Consider the following 11,677-nt stretch of genomic DNA (forward strand, 5'->3'; position numbering starts at 1 on the left):
AACTTGCTAGGCAAGCAAGCAAAAATAATCATCTTTTATACTAAACCCCTTAAACCCTTCATCTAACCTTTCACCATTTAATCTTGAAAACTCATGGCTTGCCTCTCTAAATTTGATTCAATTCCTTTAAAAGAGTCACTCTAGTTAGAAAACCCTTGGCTTGCCTCTCTAAAGCTGATTCCTTGCACCTTAAAAGAACCATTTAACTTGGAGAACCCTTAGCATTTCATTTCATTTTTCTATTCTTCATTCAGATTTTGCTCAAGAACTCCAAGGTAAGTCCTTAGTTCTTTGTTCCTAATCTCTTAGAAATCTAGCCGTTCCTCATTTTCGATAGTCGAGTATGATGTTTATGCATATGTTAAGAACATTTTTAACCATCAAAATTTTCTAAAAAACCTTCCTAACTCCTGTTATACGCAAGAACGCGAAACATGAGTTTTCGTGAATCTAGAAATTGTTGTTTCGGAAACCATGAAATCTTGTTGTTCATGGGGCTGTTTTAGTGTTTTGAATATATGCATGTTACTTATGTTGATGAAAGATGATGATTTTGAAATCAAAGAAATATTTTAAATCGAAATGTCATTTTGATCATGAGATCAATCCTTGTGAAAAGGTGTTGAAATGATCATGGACACGATAGGGATCGGGAGCGAGACTTTTGAGGATAAAGGATGGTTCGGGATTAAGAATCTTGAACCGGATGGATGAAAGTCTCGGATGTCTTAGAATGGATTAAAATGATGTTTTTATCTTAGAGTTAGTAGGAAAGCGATTTAACTCGCGAATCATTGATTTGTGTTTTGTGTTAGTTTCGAGGCATTCGAAGTCGGACAACCGATCCATTCACAGGAAAGGAATCAACCACACTACAACCCAAGGTGAGAGAGAATATATTGTGACACAGTGGTGCCCGAATATGACACCCGAATATCCCAACTATCTCAAAAGTTAGGAGTTATTTCTGTTTTGTTAGAAACTCGTACATAACCAAACGATTTCGTGTCTGGATTAAGTACGATGTTTCTTTAGGCTGAATGCCCCTAAGATAGTATAAAATATTAAGTCTCGTGACTATTATCCATGAAGGAACACCACTCGAGAAACTAAAATGCATTGGGATCGAAAACAGTGGAGAGTTTCGATCTGGTAACTAAAATGCTTGAGCGACAGTCCCCTTGCTCGAGCGAGAACCATGCAGGAAATTGAGTCTGTTTTGATGAATTGGTCGCTTGAGTGACAGTCTCTTGCTTGGGCGAAAGACAAACATAAGTTGTGACTGTTTATGATTAATTTATTGCTTAGGAAATAGCCCTAGCTTGGGTGTGAAGTGTATTTACACTTGGGAAAGATCGTGGCTAAGAGGATTGAGTCCGATTCCCAAATCAATAGACTTATACTATTGCTTTTGTTTCTTGCGCCTTATGTGGACAAAGATTCCGACGAGAATGTTGTGAGCAAGGCTATGCCTAAAAAGGATTACATGATATCACACAGCGAGGTCGTCTGACCGTAAGAGGCTTGGCCATGTGGCCGTCCAGTGTAATTCAGCGATTTGTAGGGATGTTATTCCTATATTACGTGATAACGTAAGATCGGGTCCCACAAGAAGCATTCCTTTGGGAGATGTCTTAGTATGGGCCAATCATTTTAAAAGATTGATTAAAATATTTAATCGGCTAACTTCGGTTAGTGCGCATATTCATTATAATTAACGAAGTAGTGGAGAGGAAATTTAAGGGAGACAAACGAGCCCCACGATGTTGAGAGGGACGACGATGGCGGTGATTCGTCAGCAAAGTCTTGATGGAGAGTCTAGGTAAGACGAGTCCCCTGTATTCCTGGAAGAGGTATTCTGTTGGATAAGACAATTCTCACAGTGCAAACTAGACGACTCTGACAACCCCTCTTTGCAATCAGGATCAATAAGAGGGATGCCCAGAAAGTGTTTGATACGACACCGTCCTGAAATGGATAGTTCTTCGGAACCGATCGATCATATATATATATCCTTGCGAGGAATAAATTTTGGTGCGATCAAATCGGCTTGTTATGGGACCTCTACTCTTGGTTATTTCCGAATAGTATATTGGGAGGATATTGGTGTAAGGATGGATGAAATAAACATAACATTCATACATGGAGATCGTGGATATTAATCTCCATGATCTGAGTTATAACCATATTCATTATTGTGCATTATGCTTGTGATCTATATTGTGTATATTATGCGTGTCGCCATGGATGTGATATTCCGTGTAATTCCATGCCGTCAATGAATTATATTCATTAGTTGTCTTACTCTCTCTTCTTTTCGTTTCTTTCTGCTTGTTCTCGGTTTGCGTTCTTGTTCAGATGGACCGTATGGCGAGGATTCGGAGCTACCAATTCTCGATGTCCCAGGAAGGGACATGGAGTAGTGATGGACATAGATATACCTACACAGGCCCTTGTGTCTTAGAGCTAGAGATGGTTTGTGACGGCTCTACGATGCGCTTCCCTTCTTAGCATGCAAACTTGGAGGCCTCATTCACCTTGCCTGCTTGGAGATTTGTGCCTACTGCGCCATCCATTCAATCTGTGATCCCTCACGAACCCACTGATGTTGGACCATCTGCTTGGAGACGAAGTAGGGATGATGTGCCCAGTTCCCCACCGGGGAAGAGATCTGCTATACCGATGCCGCCCGATCTTCAGGAAGAGGCGAGAGTGGGAAGAAAGTCACAGGGTTCGTCCAACAACCCGGAAGACGAGCGAGAAGCCGAAGAGGAAGACTGTGTGAAGTTGTGATGTATAGAGGACTCCATTGAGATGGTGGACCTTTCTTCCGATTCTGAGATGGAGAAGGATCCCAACGAGTGTTCTAGTACACCCGCTAACCCTGGAGCTAGGCGCTACTGCTCATTTCTATTTCTAGTTGCCCTTGAGGCAAGTATCTGTGTAGGGTACTTATAATGTTCTAAATAAACCAAACTATTGTAGACATTTCAGTTAGGATTAAAATGTATTCCGCTTTGCCTTTGTATATGTTTTCAGTTATTTCAATAAAGTATCATTCCACGAATTATTGTTGTCTTTTCCGCATTTTAGGTTACTAAATTTGATGTCCCGAAAATGAATTAAAAGTAAATGAGGAGTTTTACATTATAAAAATAAAAAATTTACCCATTTTTTGGCAATGTTGTTGGAGTAATTTTCGGGGCGTTACAACATGGTATCAGAGTGGTTCTTTTCTATTCGGCCTTGGGCATGGCCTCACATGCTTTCTTGTGTGACTTGTGTGCTTAATTGTTGGCTTGTATTATTCAGTTGAGATTTCCTTGTCTGTGCTGTTTGATTCGGGTGCGACTCAATCGTTCATATCTAATGATGTTGTTAACCGATTAGCATTGCCTATAGTGTCCTCATCCTATGATCTAATTGTATCTACACCCACTAATGAACCCATCATAGTGTCAACTATATGTTATGGATGTCCTATAACTTTAGATGAATGAACCTTTGTAGAAGACCTGATATGTCTACCCATAGCCCAATTATATATTATCTTAGGGATGGACTGGTTGTCTAACAACCATGTTCTCTTGAACTGCTTTAACAAAACCATAATCTTTAGCGATCCTAAGAACCTCATTGAATCCTGTTATGAAACCAAAAGCATCACCGCCAATCAAATGAAGAAACTCTTGATGGATGGAGCTCAAGTATTTATGATGCTAGCATCATTGGAAAAGAAAGGTGGAGAAGAGATTCAGAACTTACCCGTGGTTAGAGATTACTCCGAAGTTTTCTCGGATGACATTCCTGGTTTGCCCCTAGTGCGGGAGATAGAGTTTGCTATCGATCTGGTTCCTAGAATTGGACCGATCTCTATAGCTCCCTACAGGATGGCACCATTGGAGTTAACGGAGTTGAAAAAGCAGTTGGAAGACTTACTACAGAAACAGTTTGTCAGACCTAGTGTTTCACCATGGGGTGCTCCGGTGCTATTTATGAAGAAGAAGGATGGCAGTATGCGGCTGTGCACCGACTACCGACAGTTGAATAAAGTCACCATCAAGAACAAGTACCCATTGCCAAGAATTAACGACTTAATGGATCAACTAAGAGGAGCTACCGTATTTTCAAAGATCGATCTTCGGTCAGGATACCACCAAATATGTGTGAAGTCAGAGGATATTCCGAAGACTGCTTTTCGAACGCGTTATGGTCATTACGAATATCTTGTGATGCCATTTGGTGTAACTAATGCTCCTACAGTGTTCATGGATTACATGAATCGGATTTTTCATCCATATCTCGACATATTTGTGGTCGTATTTATTGATGATATCCTGATTTATTCGAAGAATCAGGAGGAACATGCGAAGCATCTGAGGATAGTGTTGCAGATTTTGAAAGACAACCAACTCTATGCCAAGCTGTCAAAGTGTGAATTTTGGTTAGAATCGGTGAATTTTCTTGGGCATGATATCAAGTGAAGGAATTGTTGTAGACCCTACTAAAGTAGGAACGTTGATGAAATGGAATTCTTCGAAATCCGTAACGAAGATCAGAAGCTTCCTCGGTTTAGCAGGATACTATCATAAGTTTATTGAAGGATTTTCGAAGTTGGCATTACCACTGACTACGTTAACAAGGAAAGACAAGGCTTTCGTCTGGACGGCGAAGTGTGAAGAAAACTTTCAAGAATTGAAGAAAAGATTGACTACAACACCTGTGTTGATTCTACCAGACCCGAAGGGAAACTACATCGTGTACTATGATGCGTCTAAACAAAGCCTAAGTTGCATATTGATGCAACAACAAAAAGTGGTAGCTTATGCTTCAAGACAATTAAAGACATATGAGCAGAATTATTCGACGCACGACCTGGAATTGACTGCGATCGTATTTGCTCTCAAGATCTGGAGACATCACCTCTATGGAGTAAGATTTAAAGTCTTCAGTGATCACAAAAGCTTGAAGTATATGTTCGACCAAAAGGAGCTGAACATGAGGCAGAGACGATGGATCGAATTCCTTAAGGACTATGACTTTGATCTTCAGTACCACCCTGGAAAAGCTAATGTGAGGGCTGACGCCTTGAGTAGAAAGTCTCTGCATATATCAACCATGATGGTCAAGGAGATGGAATTGATTAAAGATTTCAAGAATTTAAGCATTGCGGTGCAAGTAAAACCTAAGAGTTTGATGTTAGGCATGCTTACTGTAACGAATGAATTTATGGAACAACTGAAAGGCTTGCAAAGTTCCGATCTAGAATTGCAAGAGAGGAGAACCTTGTTGGCTGAAGGAAGAGCCCCAAAATTTCAAGAAGGAACCGATGGAGTGTTGCGATGCAAAAACCAAGTTTGTGTGCCAAGAGACCCCGAGTCGAAAATGGTGATCTTGGATGAAGCCCATAATAGCAAACTAAGTATTCATCCTGGAGCTACCAAGATGTATCAAGACTTGAAGAACATGTTCTGGTGGTCCGGTATGAAAAGAGAAGTAGCAGAGTATGTCTCGCGCTGCTTAACATGTCAGAAGGCGAAGATCGAGCACAGGCGACCCGGAGGAGAACTACAACCTTTGGATATTCTCGTTTGGAAATGGTATAGCATTGCAATGGATTTTGTAAGCGGATTTCCTCGGACTCAAAAGGGTTATGATGCAGTTTGAGTGATAGTGGATCGTTTGACGAAGACAACTCACTTTCTACCCATCAATATGAAATACCCCTTGGAAAGGCTAGCATAGTTATACATCAAAGAGATTGTGGGACTACATGGTATTCTTACAAATATCATCTCGGATAGAGACCCACGTTTCACTTCAAAGTTGTGGAATGGTTTGCAAACAGCCTTGGGTACCAAATTGAGTATGAGTTTAGCTTACCACCCACAAACGGATGGCCAATCTGAACGGACTATCCAAGCTTTGGAAGACTTGCTGAGAGCATATGTGCTGGAACATTCTGGAAGTTGGACAGGCTATCTACATCTGATAGAGTTCACCTATAATAACAGCTTTCATTCGAGTATCGGCATGGCGCTGTATGAAGCCCTATACGGCAAGAAGTGCAGAACGTCGTTGTGTTGGTTTGAAGCAGGATAGAATATGACATTAGAAACCGATGTGGTTTAGCATACGACGGAAAAGATAAGAATGATAAGGGAAAACATGAAGGCAGCTCAGAGTAGGCAGAAGAGCTACTAGGACAAAAGGAGGAACCCTAAGTTTGGAGGAAGGAGATCATGTCTTCATGAGGGTGGTTCCGACAACTGGCATTGGTAGAGTGCTTAAAGCCCGTAAGCTTACCCCTAAGTTCATAGGACCATACCAAATTCTTAGAAAAGTTGGGCCAGTAGCTTACCAAATAGCTTTGCCACCTTTACTATCGAACCTACATAATGTTTTCCACGTATCCCAACTCAGAAAATACATTGGTGACCCGTTGCATATCATCGAATCCGATGCAATATAGCTAAAGGATAATCTCACTTTTGAAGTGATGCCTGTGAGGATCGCTGATCAAAGTGTGAAGAAGTTGTGAGGCAAGGAAATTGCTCTAGTTAAGGTGATCTAGGGCCAAGCAAACAGAGAAGATACAACTTGGGAGGTCGAGGAGGCCATACGGGAATCCTATCCCTACCTATTTTCTTAAGAGGTACGTTTCATTTTCGAGGGCGAAAATCTTGTAAGTAGGGGAGGCTTGTAACACCGTGAAAATTTCATATATAATTATTTATTTTTAACAAAAATTAATTTTAGAAATTAATCGGTAATCAATTAGGCTAAACCATAGTTGAGTGTTAGTCTTGTTTTGTGAATTCATATCTTGTGGTATATTTCTGTAATCTTATGTGAAGAAAAGTTTTTGGACTGCTGTCGGACCCAAATTCGCCCGAATTTGGCCCAAAAAACGCGTTTTGAGTTCCGTAGCTCGGAATCGAATTCCGATTGCGCCTGTGGCTTTGAAATATTATTTCGAGTTAGGGTAGACATCAAGTCTATCCAAAACGCATTTCTAAATATTTTTCCACTCCGAATTCGACATTTTGAAATTCTGACCGTAATCGGAAGATTTTAGTATCCAACCAAGTATTAGCCGACAATACTCGGGCATGGTCTCATCGCAAATGTTTTAGGAAAAAGTCACCTCATGTTCCCAAGTGAAACTTGCTGGGAAAGCAAGCAAAAATAATCATCTTTTACACTAAACCCCTTAAACCCTTCATCTAACCTTTCACCATTTAATCTTGGAAACTCTTGGCTTGCCTCTCTAAATCTGATTCAATTCCTTTAAAAGAGTCACTCTAGTTAGAAAACCCTTGGCTTGCCTCTCTAAAGCTGATTCATTGCACCTTAAATGAACCATTTAACTTGGAGAACCCTTAGCATTTCATTTCATTTTTCTCTTCTTTATTCAGATTTTTCTCAAGAACTCCAAGGTAAGTCTTTAGTTCTTTGTTCTAAAAAACCTTCTTATCTCTTGTTATACGCAAGAACGCGAAACATGAGTTTTCGTGAATCTAGAAATTGTTGTTTCGGAAACCATGAAATCTTGTTGTTCATGGGGCTGTTTTAGTGATTTGAATATATGCATGTTACTTATGTTGATGAAAGATGATGATTTTGAAATCAAAGAAATATTTTAAATCGAAATGTCGTTTTGATCATGAGATCAATCCTTGTGAAAAGGTGTTGAAATGATCATGGACACGATAGGGATCGGGAGCGAGACTTTTGAGGATAAAGGATGGTTCGGGATTAAGAATCTTGAACCGGATGGATGAAAGTCTCGGATGTCTTAGAATGGATTAAAATGATGTTTTTATCTTAGAGTTAGTAGGAAAGCGATTTAACTCGCGAATCATTGATTTGTGTTTTGTGTTAGTTTCAAGGCGTTCAAAGTCGGACAACTGATACATTCACGTGAAGGTTATCAACCACGCTACAACCCAAGGTGAGAGAGAATACATTGTGACACAGTGGTGTCCGAATATGACACCCGGATATCCCAACTATCTCAAAAGTTGGGAGTTATTTCTCTTTTGTTAGAAACTCGTACTTAACCAAACGATTTCGTGTCTGGATTAAGTATGATGTTTCTTTAGGATGAATACCCCTAAGATAGTATAAAATATCAAGTCTCGTGATTGTTATCCGTGAAGGAACACCACTCGAGAAACGAAAATGCATTGGGATCGAAAACAACGGAGAGTTTCGATCTGGTAGCCCAAAAGGGCGAGGAAAATGGTCCTGGTAACTGGACCACCTCGCCCGGACGAGACATCATCGCCTGGGAAAGTGAGAAACAGAGAAGAATGGTCCTAAATAGCGCTTGGGCGAGAAACCCCTCGCTCGGGCGAGCCAGCCTCGCTTGGTCGAGCGTTTCTCGCCTAGGCGAGGGCTAGAGGGCCCATTTTGGGTGTTTTTGGCGCCCTAACGACCATATTTCGCCCGGGCAAAGACCAAACATGTATTTTGGCCAGTTTTTGATGGATTTTTAGCTTGAGCAACAGTCCCCTTGCTCGAGCGAGAACCTTGCAGGAAATTGAGTCTGTTTTGATGAATTGGTCGCTTGAGCGACAGTCTCTCGCTTGGGCGAATGAAAAACATAAGTTGTGACTGTTTCTGATTAATTTATTGCTTAGGAAATAGCCCTAGCTTGGGTGTGAAGTGTATTTACACTTGGGAAAGATTGTGGCTCAGAGGATTGAGTCCGATTCCCAAATCAACAGACTTATATTGTTACTTTTGTTTCTTGCGCCATATGTGGACAAGGATTCTGACGAGGATGTCGTGAGCATGGCTATGCCTAAAAAGGATTACATGATACCACGCAGCGAGGTCGTCTAAACGTAAGAGGCTTGGTCATGTGGTCGTCCAGGGTAATTCAACGATTTGTAGGGATGTTATTCCTATATTACGTGATAACGTAAGATCGGGTCCCACAAGAAGTATTCCTTTGGGAGATGTCTTAGGATGGGCCAAGCATTTTAAAAGACTAATTAAAATATTTAATCGGCTAACTTCGGTTAGTGTGCATATTCATTATAAATAACGAAGTAGTGGAGAGGAAATTTACGGGAGACGAACGAGCCCTGCGATGTTGAGAGGGACGACGATGGCGGTGATTCGTCAGCAAAGTCTTCAGGGAGAGTCTAGGTGAGATGAGTCCCCTGTATTCCTAGATGAGGTATTCTGTTGGATCGGACAGTTCTCACAGCACAAACTAGACGATCTCTGACAAACCCTCTTTGTAATCAGGATCAATGAGAGGGATGCCCAGAAAGTGTTTGATAAGACACCATCCTGAAATGGACAGTTCTTCAGAACCGATCGATCATATATATATCCTTGCGAGGAATAATTTTTGGTGAGATCAAATCGGCTTGTTATGGGACCTGTACTCTTGGTTATTTCCGAATAGTATATTGGGAGGATATTGGTGTAAGGATTGATGAAATAAACATAACATTCATACATGGAGATCGTGGATATTAATCCCCATGATCTGAGTTATAACCACATTCATTATTGTGCATTATGTTTGTGATCTATATTATGTATATTATGTGTGTCGCTCTGGATGTGATATTCCGTGTAATTCCATGCCGACAATGAATTATATTCATCAGATGTCTTACTCTCTCTTCTTTCCGTTTCTTTATGCTTGTTCTCTGTTCGTGTTCTTGTTCAGATGGACCGTACGGTGAGGATTCGGAGCTACCGATTCTCGATGTCCCAGGAGGAGACATGGAGTAGTGATGGACATAGATATACCTACACAGGCCCTTGTGCCTTAGAGCTAAAGATGGTTTGTGACGGCTCTACATGCGCTTCCCTTCTCAGCATGCAAACTTGGAGGCTTCATTCACCTTGCCTGCTCGGAGATTTGCGCCTACTGTGCCATCCATTCAGTCTGTGATCCCTCACGGACCCACTGATGTTGGACCATCTGCTCGGAGACGGAGTAGGGATGATGTGCCCAGTTCCCCACCGGGGAAGAGAGCTGCGATACCGACGCCGCCTGATCTTCAGGCAGAGGCGAGAGTGGGAAGAAAGTCATAGGGTTCGTCCAACAACCCGGAAGAGGAGCGAGAAGCTGAAGATGAAGACTGTTTGGAGTTGGTATGTATAGAGGACTCCATTGAGGTGGTGGACCTTTCTTCCGATTCTGAGACGGAGGAGGATCCCAGCGAGTGTTCTAGTACACCCGCTAACCCCGGAGCTAGACGCTAGTGGTCATTTCTATTTCTGGTTGCCCTTGAGGCAAGTATCTGTGTAGGGTACTTATAATGTTCTGAATAAACCAGACTATTGTAGACATTTCAGTTATGATTAAAATGTATTCCGCTTTGCCTTTGTATATGTTTTCAGTTATTTCAATAAATGATCATTCCACGAATTATTGTTGTCTTTTCCGCATTTTAGGTTACTAAATGTGATGTCTCAAAAAGGAATTAAATGTAAATGAGGAGGTTTACATTATAAAAAAAATTACCCACTTTTGGGCAATATTGTTGGAGTAATTTTCGGGGCGTTACAGATGATATCATCCTTATTGGTAAAAATATTGTTGAGATTAATAACCTCAAGCATATCCTAGGTAAGACTTTTCAAACCAAAGACTTAGGAGATTTAAATTATTTTCTTGGTTTTCGAATTGCTAGAAATAAGGCTGGAATTTCTATGAATAAGAGAAAGTATGCTTTAGAAATTGATGCAGGGTTGATTGGATGCAAACCATCATCCACCCCATGATCCGTGGAGCTCATTTACACCAAGATAATAGTGATCTTTTTAATGATCATCTTGATTATAGGAGGCTAATTGGTAGGTTAATATATTTAACCAACACTAGACTTGATATAACTTTCTGTGTTAACCAGTTAACACAATTCATGGCTTGTCCTACCACTCTGCGTCATACTTCTGCTTTAAAGATCCTAAGGTACCTCAAGGGAACTCCAGCCCTTGGTTTGTTTTTCTCTGCTCATTCCATTGTGCAATTAAAAGCCTATAGTAATAGTGACTAAGCATCCTACCTAGACATTAGGAGATTTGTGAATGGATATTGCATATATCTATGTGACTTATTGATTTCCTGGAAATCAAAGAAACAAATATTTGTTTTTAGCAGTTCCTGTGAGGCTGAATATATGACAATGGCTCTAACTACTTGTGAGATCACTTGGCTTAATTATGTTTTGGAAGATTTACAATTTGCATATTATATGCCTACTTTGTTGTATTGTGGCAATCACTCTGTCTTTTACATTGTATCTAATCCTGTTTTCCCCGAAAGGACAAAGCATATTGAGATAAATTGTCATACCATAAGAGAAAAGTGCATCCAAGGTTTGATTAAGCTTCTTCATGTGCCTACTTATTTACAACTTGATGATGCCTTCACTAAGGCCTTAGGACTAATTGTATATAGAAATATACGCACCAAGTTGAGTCTCCTAAACATATGTGCCCCAACTTATGGAGGGGTATCAAAACTAAAAGATAAAAATGAATCATATAATGCTAATATCACTAATGTTAATGTTGCCATGAATGACTTGTCTAGAATTAATACAAACACAATCAAACAAAAGTCAACCAAGATTAGCAAAGATGTGTCCAAGCTCAAGGAAAATGTGCATATGCCAGGAATCAGGCCAGAAGTTGGTGC

This window comes from Lupinus angustifolius, chromosome LG06, assembly GCF_001865875.1.
Source record: "Lupinus angustifolius cultivar Tanjil chromosome LG06, LupAngTanjil_v1.0, whole genome shotgun sequence".
Lineage (NCBI taxonomy): Eukaryota > Viridiplantae > Streptophyta > Magnoliopsida > Fabales > Fabaceae > Lupinus > Lupinus angustifolius.